Here is a 13,709-nt window from a genome sequence, read left to right as displayed (position 1 = left end):
TGTAATGACACCCTGCTCTGCTATCACTACAAAGCGATCAAAAGATACTGTGAAAACAAAAGACATAAGTGTGACTCATCTCCACACAAGTAATGTGGGAGAAGATGCTGTAAAGCACAGCTGATCTGCCATGAGAGGAGGAGAGCTGATAGAAGGGTTTATAATGTGACAAAGGTAAACTCTGTTGCACTTTCTAATCATGTAGAAGGTTAGATCAGAAGATCAGGGCTGTATTCTTACATCTCACACACTGAGAAAACTAAACTATTGGCAGTGGAGTATCTAGAGTCTGACGGGCCCTGGTGCAAGATTTGGACACCCCCATCATGAATATTCCCATCCTGAATATTTTTTTATATATACAGTACAGACCAAAAGTTTGGACACACCTTCTCATTTAAAGATTTTTCTGTATTTTCATGACTTTGAAAATTGTACGTTCACACTGAAGGCACCAAAACTATGAATTAATACATGTGGAATTATATACTTACCAAAAAAGTGTGAAACAACTGAAAATATGTCTTATATTCTAGGTTCTTCAAAGTAGCCACCTTTTGCTTTGATGACTGCTTTGCACACTCTTGGAATTCTCTTGATGAGCTTCAAGAGGTAGTCACCGGAAATGGTTTTCACTTCACAGGTGTGCCCTGTCAGGTTTAATAAGTTGGATTTCTTGCCTTATAAATGGGGTTGGGACCATCAGTTGTGTTGTGCAGAAGTCAGGTGGATACACAGCTGATAGTCCTACTGAATAGACTGTTAGAATTTGTATTATGGCAAGAAAAAAGCAGCTAAGTAAAGAAAAACGAGTGGCCAACATTACTTTAAGAAATGAAGGTCAGTCAGTCCGAAAAATTGGGCAAACTTTGAAAGTGTCCCCAAGTGCAGTTGCAAAAACCATCAATCGCTACAAAGAAACTGGCTCACATGAGGACCGCCCCAGGAAAGGAAGACCAAGAGTCACCTCTGCTTCTGAGGATAAGTTTATCCAAGTCACCAGCCTCAGAAATCGCAGGTTAACAATAGCTCAAATTAGAGACCAGGTCAATGCCACACAGAGTTCTAGCAGCAGATACATCTCTACAACAACTGTTAAGAGGAGACTTTGTGCAGCAGGCCTTCATGGTAAAATAGCTGCTAGGAAACCACTGCTAAGGACAGGCAACAAGCAGAAGAGACTTGTTTGGGCTAAAGAACACAAGGAATGGACATTAGACCAGTGGAAATCTGTGCTTTGGTCTGATGAGTCCAAATTTGAGATCTTAGGGCTCCAACCACCGTGTCTTTGTGCGACGCAGAAAAGGTGAATGGATGGACTCTACATGCCTGGTTCCCACCATGAAGCATGGAGGAGGAGGTGTGATGGTGTGGGGGTGCTTTGCTGGTGACACTGTTGGGGATTTATTCAAAATTGCAGGCATACTGAACCAGCATGGCTACCAAAGCATCTTGCAGCGGCATGCTATTCCATCCGGTTTGCGTTTAGTTGGACCATCATTTATTTTTCAACAGGACCATGACCCCAAACACACCTCCAGGCTGTGTAAGGGCTATTTGACCAAGAAGGATAGTGATGGGGTGCTATGCCAGATGACCTGGCCTCCACAGTCACCAGACCTGAACCCAATCGAGATGGTTTGGGGTGAGCTGGACCGCAGAGTGAAGGCAAAAGGGCCAACAAGTGCTTAGCATCTCCGGGAACTCCTTCAAGATTGTTGGAAGACCATTTCCGGTGACTATCTCTTGAAGCTCATCAAGAGAATTCCAAGAGTGTGCAAAGCAGTCATCAAAGCAAAAGGTGGCTACTTTGAAGAACCTAGAATATAAGACATATTTTTAGTTGTTTCACACTTTTTTGTTAAGTATATAATTCCACATATGTTAATTCATAGTTTTGATGCCTTCAGTGTGAATGTACAATTTTCATAGTCATGAAAATACAGAAAAATCTTTAAATGAGAAGGTGTGTCCAAACTTTTGGTCTGTACTATATATATACATGTGCCTTCCATCCTGGTATATATGTCCCCCATCCTGGACCCATTCTGGTGTATATATATATATATATCCCTCATCCTGGTATATATCCCCCTTTCTGTCACTGTTCTTTAATGTATAGGAAAAAATAAACTGTTATACTCACCAGGGGCGTACATAGAAGTCATGGGGCCCCATAGCAGATGTATAATGCACTCCTGTCACGCTGGGTATGGGGACAACCCAGCGTATAGTGACAGGAAAAGGGAAGGGTGCCCTACAAGTAGGTAAAGGGGGAGTGGAGACCCCTAAACAACTCAAACGACAAACCTTGACTCCCCTATGGACCCTATATAGGTTCTGCACCTATCGCCAAGCAGGAAACCTGTCCCTAGCTGAACCTAATGCTAGGCCCTAGGTAGGGAGGGGGAGGAGTGAGCACTAGTCAGCCCCCCTGCAAACTAAAGTATACACAAGGGAAACAAACAAGAGAATACACTTAGCTTCAAGATGACACCGGAGAGAAAACGGCAACAATCCACAAAGGAACTCCTAGAAAATTCTAGCAGACTACTAGAATTTCAGGCCTGAATAGAATCAGAACACTCTATCACCAGCAACTTTCTGGAGAAACTGAGTATGTTTGAGGATACAGCAAGGGCGTGATAATTAGCAGCAGAAGGTGATGATCACCGCTGAGTCCTAAAGCAAGAGGGATCATGAAAGGATCAGGAAGATGTTTGCAAGGCCAAATGAAGTGACCTTCTACAGCCGGACCCCATATGACTGTCTGTCAAACCTGACACACCCATGGCAAGTCCCCATAGTCCTCCATATAGTATACCACACAGCCTATAGTTATCCCTATAGTATAATGCACCCCCATAGTCCTCCATATAGTATAATGCATCCAATAGTCCTCCATATAATATACTGCACAGCCGATAGTCCTTCATATAGTATAATGCACCCTATAGTCCTCCATATAGTATAATGTACTCCTTACAGTCCTCCATATAGTATAATGCACAGCCTATAGACCTCCATATATTATTCTGGACAGCCCATAGTCCTCCATATAGTATAATGCACCTCCATATTAGAATAATACACAGCCCATATCCTTCATATAGTATAATGCACAGCCCATAGTCCGCCATATAGTATAATACACAGCCCATAGTCATCCGTAAAGTATAATGCACAGCTCTTAGCAAAGTAAATAAATGAATACTCACCTTCCGTCTGCTCCCCCACCAGGCATCCTCTTGTGAAGCCGGCAGCTGAATTTAGTGTGCAAGCGACGAGATCGCATGACGTCACTGACATGCATCCCCAGTCATGTGTACGCCGATATCAGCTGCTAGCCTCTGATTGGCCGGCAGCGTATATTGCTGCTCACGGACCCGATGGGTCTATGCGCAGCAATACACTTCCATAGGACGCACATCCAATTGAAGTTTCTACTGGTGTCACCGGGTCCTTACCTGCACAGGCCCAGTCGTGACCTCTGTGACCGCAGTCGTTTCGCCCCTGGCTATTGGTCAACTCATACAAAGATGAGACATACACTCCCCCATCAAAAATTATCTAATAACATCCATTTAACAAAAGGTAACTCATTAGGTCCCAACTACTTTCATTGCTAATATCTCCGTGTCGGAGAGGAAAAATAAGAAAAAAATAAAAAGTTTTATTCCGCCCGGCAGACAGTATTACATCCTGTTTCCAGTTCAATATTAAAAATGTAGTGAAAGATACTCTTTAACCTTAATTAAAGAGGTTGCTACATAGGTAAACAAAACAGTATTGTTTTGGTGCCTATGATTGTTAAATGCAACCAGTCAAACCTTAAAGAGAACCTGTCAGAAGATTTTTGCTATGTAATCTGAGGACAGCATGAGGTAGATTTCAATGATCTGTCATATGTCAAGCTGTGTGCTGTTGTTTACTTACATTTAAGGTTTTATTACTAGGAGATTACATGGTCTGGAACATAGCAGCTACAGTTGCACGTGCTTGCTGGTCCAACTCCGTCCCCTCCTATGATAAGCAGCTCACTGTCTATAGACAAAAGAGAGAGCCTGTTGTGTTCGGGGTTAGCTTTCTCAGCTCTGCTTCATTTTAAATCTAAAAACTCTAATTGTGTCAGAACGGCTGTACCCAGTAAACTGACGCATCGTTAGATTCAGGGTCTCTTTGCCTACATAATGCTGCTCTCAGATGAGGTAGCAAAAACTTTCTGACAGATTCTCTCTAACCTTTTGTGATGAAAGCCGGCCGGTGGGTGCAGCTCTCTGGCGCCCCCTTACCTCTCAGGTCAGTCAAGGTACTGCACCTAGAGAAAGTAGTGCCAGGTAGCTGCAACCAGCGCAGGGAACACGGTAGTGTGTTATCCCTTCAACGTCACTAAACCGTAACGTCACTACACAGCACAACTCGCTAGCGCCCTCTTAGCCTCAGGTCAGTCAAGGAACTGCACCTAGGATAAGCGGTCGCCAGGGAGACTGTCCTGTAACCTACTGGGTATCGGGGCCCTCTGTAGTGAGGGCGGTATATATATCTTCCTTGGCCGCGCCAGGAATATATATATCTGAACCTCCGACCGTCACTACCAGCCTTCCCCAATCCCCAGTTGGTATGCTGCCACCAGTCCCTATTTTAGATATACGCCCAGTCCGTGAATGGGCCTATATCGGGTCAGGAACCAACCCTGGGTAGCGTTTTGGCTTGAGCCGAGCTCACACGGACGTGCGTTCGTTATGCAGAATAAAAGGCAGGCCCACAATTACTTGAGGTAATTGATTATAATAATACACTAGATACACGATATACAACTAAATATACACAGGTATAAGGTCAGGCTAAACTATACAACAATGGAATACAACACACAGAATCACCACAGCATATCAGTTACCGGTTTCTTGATTTTCTTGTGACGCAGGGAGAGGATTCTGCGGTCGCAGGCACGGTTCTTTGTTACAGGCTGAGGCCTACCACCGCATGGTCAAACTGCTCCTCCCCTTGGTGGCCTCAGCTGGTGCTCAGACGTTCAGCACCCCACTCTTGGGTCAAGACTGACTTGTCTCTTGTCTGTCCTGCTATCTTACCTGCCCCGTCCCGCCCACTGCTGGTGAGGTCAGCTGGCTCAGTCTCCACCCTCAGGTCTAACTTCGATCAGAAGCCCAAATTCTATGGAACCCAATAACTTCTTCTGGGATGGTCTCATGATACCCCCAGGGGTTCCCATGGATTCGGGTCGCCGTAACCGACCTTTTGATATCAATTATGATACCATACGGTCCTCAGGAATGGCTCAGCGCTATATCTTGGCTTCCAGAGCACGTACAAACGTCTACCGCGGAGGCTTGTGTGCGCAATGGCTCCGGGACGCCGTGATATTTTTTTATTGGCCCATCCCACGCAACATGCGTGTACTTTTCATGTTTCTATATCTTATGCCTCCATGCTTGTGACAGACAAAGAAACTAGTCCTATGGGACAAATGGTCAGGTACAGATAGACGAAGCACCCCCCCCTGCTGGCTGTGTTTCCTCTCGAAGTCTTTGAAGCTCCTAGCATTCAAGTGTTAAGTAGGCTTCTTATCTTACAGGAGCCTGGATGGGGGGAAACTATCTAGTTGACGTTTTAACAGAAGGTCCCAAGGGTGGGGGCTGCTGAAGTGTGGCCATCCCTGGATATGATTTATCATTACCAAGATGGCGGCTACAGGTTCATCACACCTCCCCCTATACGAGGGCGCGAGGGGGTAGCACATTCCTGTGTTCCCCCGTGCGTCCTTCTGCACCCTCCCCTTGCCGGGATAACCCGTCAGCGTTACCGTGGTCACGGCCTCTTCTGTGGCGAATGGAGAAGTGGTACTGCTGGAGAGCGAGGCTCCAGCGTAGCAACCTGCCATTCGACCCAGAGACCGTGTGTAACCAGCTGAGGGGGTTGTGGTCCGTCTCCACGGTGAAATGGCTCCCGTACAAGTAGGGCTGCAGACGCTGCAGGGCCCATACAATTGCCAGGCATTCTTTTTCCACCGTGGAGTAAGCCACCTCCCGGGGCAGTAGCTTCCTGCTCAGGTACAAGACAGGATGTTCCTGGCCTGTCGTGTTGACCTGACTTAGCACAGCACCGAGGCCAAAGTCACTGGCGTCGGTCTGTACCACAAACGGCCGGTCGAAGTCGGCAGCTTGCAGTACAGGGGAGCTACTTAGGGCGGCCTTGAGTGCCCCGAAAGCTGTCTCGCAGGCGACTGTCCAGTCGACTGCGACGGGCAGCTTCTTCTTGGTGAGGTCCGTCAGGGGCTTGGCCAGGGTGCTATAGTGTGGGACGAACCTCCTATAGTACCCGGCGGTCCCCAAGAAGGACATCACCTGCTTTTTGGTCCTAGGAGTGGGCCAGGATGCGATGGCATCCACTTTCCCCGGTTCTGGCTTCAGAACCCCCCCGCCTACCCGGTGACCCAGCTAGAGGACCTCACTCATGCCCAGCTGGCACTTTTCCGGCTTGATGGTCAAGCCTGCCCGGTGGATCCGACCGAGCACCTGCCGCAGGTGCTCTAGGTGATCCTCCCAAGTGGGACTGAAGACTGCAATATCGTCCAAGTACGCAGCCGCGTACCCTTCAAGTCCCTCAAGCAGCGTATTGACCATCCGCTGAAAAGTGGCAGGGGCATTCTTCATGCCGAATGGCATCACTGTGGACTCGTACAGTCCAAAAGGGGTGATAAAGGCAGAGCGTTCCCTTGCCGCGGGGGTCAGAGGAATCTGCCAGTACCCCCGGCTCAGATCCATGATGGTCAGGTACTTAGCCCCGGCCATCCGATCGAGCAGGTCATCGATGCGTGGTATGGGGAACGCATCGGTGGCCGTTACAGCGTTGAGCCCCCGGTAGTCCACGCAGAACCGTGTAGTTCGGTCCTTCTTTGGTACGAGGACTACAGGCGAGGCCCACGCGCTGCTGGATGCCTGGATCACCCCCAGCTTCAGCATCTCGTCTATCTCTTGGCGCATGTTTCCCTGCACCTCGAAAGAGACCCGATATGCTGAACGCCGGATCGGCGGGTGATCGCCAGTGTCCACGTCGTGGACAGCCATCTCAGTCCTTCCGGGCAGGCTGCTGAACAGCCCCCGGAAGGGGTGCAGGGTGGTCCCCAGCTGGGACCGTTGGTCCTCCGTGAGCTGGTGGCCAACCCCCACATCCTCGATGGACCCACCCGCCTTGGCTTGGGTGAGCAGATCCAGGAGGGTTTCTACCTCTCCTTCCTCGGGAAGGTTGCACACTGGGTGGGCAGTCGCTTCCCGCTCATGATGAGCCTTCATCATGTTCACGTGGAAGGCCTTCCTCCTTCCACGGGCGTGATCCAGGGTGACCAGATAGGTGACGGCATTGAGTTTCTGGTGCACGAAGTAGGGACCTTCCCAGGCTGCCTGAAGCTTGTTCTGTGGTACGGGGACCAGTACCCACACCTTTTGACCCACCTGGTAGGTCCTCTCACAAGCATTCTGGTCGTACCACCGCTTCTGGTCGGCCTGGGCCTGGGCCATATTGTCCTGCACCAGCTTTGCCAAGGCCATCATCCTGTCCCGGTGGCGCACGACATACTCGATGACCGACACCTCGGGGGTGGCCAAATCCCCTTCCCATGCTTCCTTCACCAGAGCCAGGGGGCCCCGTACCCGTCGCCCGTACAGGAGCTCAAAGGGGGAGAACCCCGTTGAGGCCTGCGGAACCTCCCGGTAAGCAAATAGGAGGTGTGGGAGGTAACGCTCCCAGTCTCTCCCGTGGGAGTCGACCAACATCTTAAGCATCTGCTTTAAGGTGCCATTGAACCGCTCACACAGGCCATTAGTCTGTGGGTGATACGGGCTGGCCACCAGATGTTGCACCTGCATTTGCTTACAGAGGGACTCCATCAGCCGCGACATGAACTGGGTCCCTCGGTCGGTGAGCATTTCTTGGGGGAAACCCACTCTGGAGAAGATCTCCAGTAAGGCGGTAGCCACCTTGTCGGCCCGAATGGACGACAAAGCTACCGCTTCCGGGTACCGGGTGGCATAGTCCACTACCGTGAGTATGAAGCATTTCCCGGAGTGGCTGGGAGTGGACAGAGGTCCAATAAGATCCACAGCGACCCTCGAGAAAGGCTCTTCGATGATTGGCAGAGTTACCAGTGGGGCTTTGGGGCGCGGCCCCCCTTCCCCACCCTCTGACAGGTGTCACACGAACGGCAGTAGGCACCCACCGCGGCTCCCATCCCAGGCCAGTAGAAATGCTGAGCTATCCTGGCCTTGGTTTTAGCGATCCCTAGGTGTCCGGCCATCGGAATCTCGTGTGCGATCCGCAACAATTCCGCCCTGAACGGATAGGGTACCACTAACTGTCGGTCCCTGGGCCACGCCTCCGGTGAACCCTGCTGGACCGTTACCCGGTACAGCCGTCCCTGGTCCCAGACCACCCGCTCGCAGTCTGACTCCATGGGAGGCTGTGCCGCCTGTTCCTTGAGAGCTTTCAGGCTGTCGTCTGCTTCCAACGCAGCCTGAAATTCCTGACTTGATGTGGCCAGAATCGACGAAACTGCCACATCCTCCGTCAGCCCCTCCGGGCATGTCACCTGGCCGCTGTCTGACCCGGCAGACACTTGGTCAGAAGTGGGGAAGCCGTCGGACCTCTGCAAGGCTCCTTGGGCTCCGGCGCTCCCACTCCTGGTGACAGCGGCTATGACCGCTGTGACCGTGGGTAGTGCCTGCTTCCCCTCTGTTTCTGACCAAGCCGCCCGATCAGGCAGGCTTCCTAGGCCTTTGGACATCTCGGATGTGGGGAACTCCTGCCCTGGGGTCTTACCTGGCGGCTCCTCTCTTGGGACACCCCCACCTCCCATGGCCTGTTCCTCCCCCTGCAGTGGGCCTATACTCAGCAGCCTGGATACCCCTGGGAGCCCTACACTGCCGGTAGCTGCCCCCCTCTCCATCCCTGAGCTTCCCTCTACAGAATCCTGCCCGCCCCCTCCCTCACCGGAGGACAAGAGGTCACGGCACGCCGGCTGAGCACCTCTGCGGGCATCCCCACACTCCCCACCTGCTTTCACTAACCCTGTTTGTGTTGTGTCTGTGCAGGTGTTACCCTCAGGTTTCACTCCCTCCTCCTCAGCAGGACACACACTACATACAACATGGTTGGCATTAGCAGCAGACAAATCAATACACTCTTGGGGGGCCGAACTTGGGGGTTCAGAGGGTACATACTGCGATACTAGACGCCCCAAGTCGGTCCCTAATAAAACATTTGCGGGAATATTTGGCGTTACTCCCACCTCCCGCATCCCCCTTCCGGCACCCCAGTCCAAATACACCATGGCAACGGGAAGTGCCGGCTCCACGCCTCCAACCCCGGAGACGGAAAGAGTCTTTCCTGGTACCAAGTCCTGGGGGGACACCACCTCAGGCCGTACCAGTGTTCGTTCAGCGCCCGTGTCCCGCAGTCCCATGACCGCAGAACGGCCTATGGTGACGGGTTGGATGTTGTCCAGGGACCTACCACCACCCCCTCCCACACACAAAACATTGGGCGCTCTCTGGGAATGGGATGGGGTCTTTTGGCGCTGGGGACACTCAGCCCTAAAGTGTCCTGGTTTGTTGCATAGATGACAACGTCTTACGTCTGGTCCTTGCCTGGAGAGGGCAACAGGGGGATACACCCCTTGTGTTCTAGGGGCCGGGGAAACAGGGGCATGACTGGGCTTACCCCCTCTCCAGGTGCTGCTGGCAGACTTCTTCAGCTCAGGCGCCCTGTTATTGGCATACTCGTCTGCCAGGGCGGCTGTAGCAGAAGCCCCTGTTGGTTTTCGGTCACGGAGGAACTGTCGGAGGTCCTCTGGGCAGTTCCACAAAAACTGCTCCGTGACGAACAGTTCCTGGACCTCCTGGCGGGTAGTAAGCGCTAGACCCGAGGTCCAGTGCTCTGCGGCTCTCAACAGCGCCCGCATATGATCGGTCCAGGTGTCCTTGGGGCCACGCAGCAGGCTCCGGAACTTCTGGCGGTACGACTCGGGAGTGAGGTTGTACTGCCGGATCAGGGCCCGCTTGATGCAGTCGTAGTTCTGTACCTCCCCGGCAGGTAAGTCCCCCAAGGCATCCAGGGACTTACCCCTCAAACGGGGGGTCAGGTATCTGGCCCACTGATCCCGGGCCAGATGGTGCTGAAGACAGGTCCGTTCAAATGCCACCAGAAAGGAGTCCAGGTCCCCATCCTTCTCCAGTAGAGGGAAGTCCTCAGCTCGGACTTTGGACGACTTGGTCTCCTGATGGGTTGGTTGCTCTAGCGGAAGCCCCCGCTGGGCCAGGTCCAGTTGGTGCTGGCGCTCCGCAGCTCGCTCTGCACGCTCCGCAGCCTCCCGGCGCTCTGCAGCTTCACGCTCCGCAGCCTCCCGGCGCTCTGCAGCTTCGCGCTCCTCCTCCGCTGCCTTCTCTGATGCTGCCAGGAGGGTTTTGTAGACGGCATCGCCATGAGACTGGAGACTTGCCATAGCCGCTTGTAAAAGGGCTTGTGATCTGGACAGGCTGGGCTGGGTAGGTGGTGGGCAGCCCACTGCGGGACCGTATACTGGGGACTGGCTCCCTGAGGTGCCCGGGCTGGACTCCTCCTCGCCATGAGTAACAATGTCCTCCCCTCCTGCCACACGGACCGTAGCATTAGCCTCCTGCAGGGTCTTGCTCCTGGTGCCGTCTGCCATCTTGGTAACCGACACCGCTGCAACCCTGAGTTTGCACACACCTTGTTATACTTTTAGCCTGACCGTCTAACGTTGGGCTGACCTTAAGACTCCAGCAGTGGAAGTTACCACTGGCAGTCTTTAGTGCCTGGGAGTAGGGGTCCCACAACACTATTATTCTGCAATCCCACCGCTCTGCCACCAATGTGATGAAAGCCGGCCGGTGGGTGCAGCTCTCTGGCGCCCCCTTACCTCTCAGGTCAGTCAAGGTACTGCACCTAGAGAAAGTAGTGCCAGGTAGCTGCAACCAGCGCAGGGAACACGGTAGTGTGTTATCCCTTCAACGTCACTAAACCGTAACGTCACTACACAGCACAACTCGCTAGCGCCCTCTTAGCCTCAGGTCAGTCAAGGAACTGCACCTAGGATAAGCGGTCGCCAGGGAGACTGTCCTGTAACCTACTGGGTATCGGGGCCCTCTGTAGTGAGGGCGGTATATATATCTTCCTTGGCCGCGCCAGGAATATATATATCTGAACCTCCGACCGTCACTACCAGCCTTCCCCAATCCCCAGTTGGTATGCTGCCACCAGTCCCTATTTTAGATATACGCCCAGTCCGTGAATGGGCCTATATCGGGTCAGGAACCAACCCTGGGTAGAGTTTTGGCTTGAGCCGAGCTCACACGGACGTGCGTTCGTTATGCAGAATAAAAGGCAGGCCCACAATTACTTGAGGTAATTGATTATAATAATACACTAGATACACGATATACAACTAAATATACACAGGTATAAGGTCAGGCTAAACTATACAACAATGGAATACAACACACAGAATCACCACAGCATATCAGTTACCGGTTTCTTGATTTTCTTGTGACGCAGGGAGAGGATTCTGCGGTCGCAGGCACGGTTCTTTGTTACAGGCTGAGGCCTACCACCGCATGGTCAAACTGCTCCTCCCCTTGGTGGCCTCAGCTGGTGCTCAGACGTTCAGCACCCCACTCTTGGGTCAAGACTGACTTGTCTCTTGTCTGTCCTGCTATCTTACCTGCCCCGTCCCGCCCACTGCTGGTGAGGTCAGCTGGCTCAGTCTCCACCCTCAGGTCTAACTTCGATCAGAAGCCCAAATTCTATGGAACCCAATAACTTCTTCTGGGATGGTCTCATGATACCCCCAGGGGTTCCCATGGATTCGGGTCGCCGTAACCGACCTTTTGATATCAATTATGATACCATACGGTCCTCAGGAATGGCTCAGCGCTATATCTTGGCTTCCAGAGCACGTACAAACGTCTACCGCGGAGGCTTGTGTGCGCAATGGCTCCGGGACGCCGTGATATTTTTTTATTGGCCCATCCCACGCAACATGCGTGTACTTTTCATGTTTCTATATCTTATGCCTCCATGCTTGTGACAGACAAAGAAACTAGTCCTATGGGACAAATGGTCAGGTACAGATAGACGAAGCACCCCCCCCTGCTGGCTGTGTTTCCTCTCGAAGTCTTTGAAGCTCCTAGCATTCAAGTGTTAAGTAGGCTTCTTATCTTACAGGAGCCTGGATGGGGGGAAACTATCTAGTTGACGTTTTAACAGAAGGTCCCAAGGGTGGGGGCTGCTGAAGTGTGGCCATCCCTGGATATGATTTATCATTACCAAGATGGCGGCTACAGGTTCATCACACCTTTTATTGCTTTTTTTATTGTTTGGGGGTTTTTTTTATAATTTTTTTCCATTTTTTCTTTGCTAAATATTGATGATTTTTCCCCTTCAACCAAACTGAAATGTGCCCTGATTCCTCCGTTCAATGAGTGACTGACTGTTTTGCTGCCCTATGAAATCATGCTGAATTGTTGGTGTTTTGATTGACAGCTCGGCCATCCAATCTTGTGACAGTCAGCTCAGACTGTCAATCTGTGACTGGGAGGTAGTGGGTTTTCTCCAGGTGTTCTCTGTTCTGGAGATTGCCCAGCTACTTAACTAAGCTATCTAACTCTGATCCCTGCCAAATGTAGTTTGTGCTTCCTGGTGAGTGTTTGCCTGATTCTGTTGTGCTGAGTTCTGATCTTCCGCTGCCTGATCCTTTGGACCGTGTTCTGACTATCCCTTCGTCCTTTTGCTTTGACCCGCTTTTTCTTGGTATTTTGACCCCGGACCGTGACTTGAATTACACCTTTGTCGTTCCCCTTGGATTTCCACGTGCTCTCTTGGTACTGGCCCTGGAATGTCTGACTTCTCTGCCTTACGGTCTGTCTGTGAGTAGTGACAAGCATCACAAAATGTAATTTAAGGAAACCGAAAATGCTAGGCTGCAGAGTTACTAAGCAAAAACATGTGGCAATAGCAGGCAGTATGGTCATGGGGTATACAATATCTATAGTAGACAATTGAAACAGGTATTCAAAAAATAAAGATACATTTTATACCCTATTACAAAATAGGATAGAACCCAAAAATTAGGTTAAGAGAACAAGCACCTGCAAATGATCGTTGAATTTAGGTGGCATGTGTACACATTTTATATTAGACTATTAGAGCAAGAGAATGGGCTAAAATATTTTAACCAATGCACACTCTTTAGTAGATAAACAGTTGTGTTTAAGTTTTAGGATTATGCTGATTAATTCTCTTTAAAAAAAAAATGGCTTTTGCATCTCAAAACACAGGAACCACAATTTCAGTGACACAACAAGCTTTGAATTCAGATTTTGGTATTTTGGAGTTTCAAAATGAGCAATAAAGGGTTTAACACAGGTCTTGTGAAAAAAATGCAGCTATTAAGATGCTGTTGCTGCAATATATCACAGCTTAATTAATTCAAAAGTGACTATACAGCTACAATAGTCCCCTATATATCACTTGAATCTTTGGATTAGTATTCATAGACTGAGACCAACACTCCAATGTTTAATCTGCCTCATCAGCATTGAAGTAATACATCACAATCCCATTTGGTTTTTCTCTATCCCTATCCTGTGTCACTGAGCTCCTATCCCTACACAGTA

At 50.7% G+C, this 13,709-nt stretch overlaps 1 protein-coding gene across 2 annotated transcripts in view; it reads left to right on the top strand.

The window, feature by feature from the left end:
* Nucleotides 1-13,709, top strand: part of CILP (cartilage intermediate layer protein) — a 68,329-nt gene that overhangs the window by 39,618 nt on the left and 15,002 nt on the right. The window lies entirely within an intron of this gene.

The sequence above is a fragment of the Phyllobates terribilis genome, unplaced genomic scaffold (genome assembly GCF_046119375.1).
Source record: "Phyllobates terribilis strain yellow unplaced genomic scaffold, ASM4611937v1 Scaffold_11__3_contigs__length_659146591, whole genome shotgun sequence".
Taxonomy (NCBI): Eukaryota; Metazoa; Chordata; class Amphibia; order Anura; family Dendrobatidae; genus Phyllobates; species Phyllobates terribilis.
Note: the sequence above shows the minus strand (reverse complement) of the source record. Positions and strands in the feature narration are given on the sequence as shown.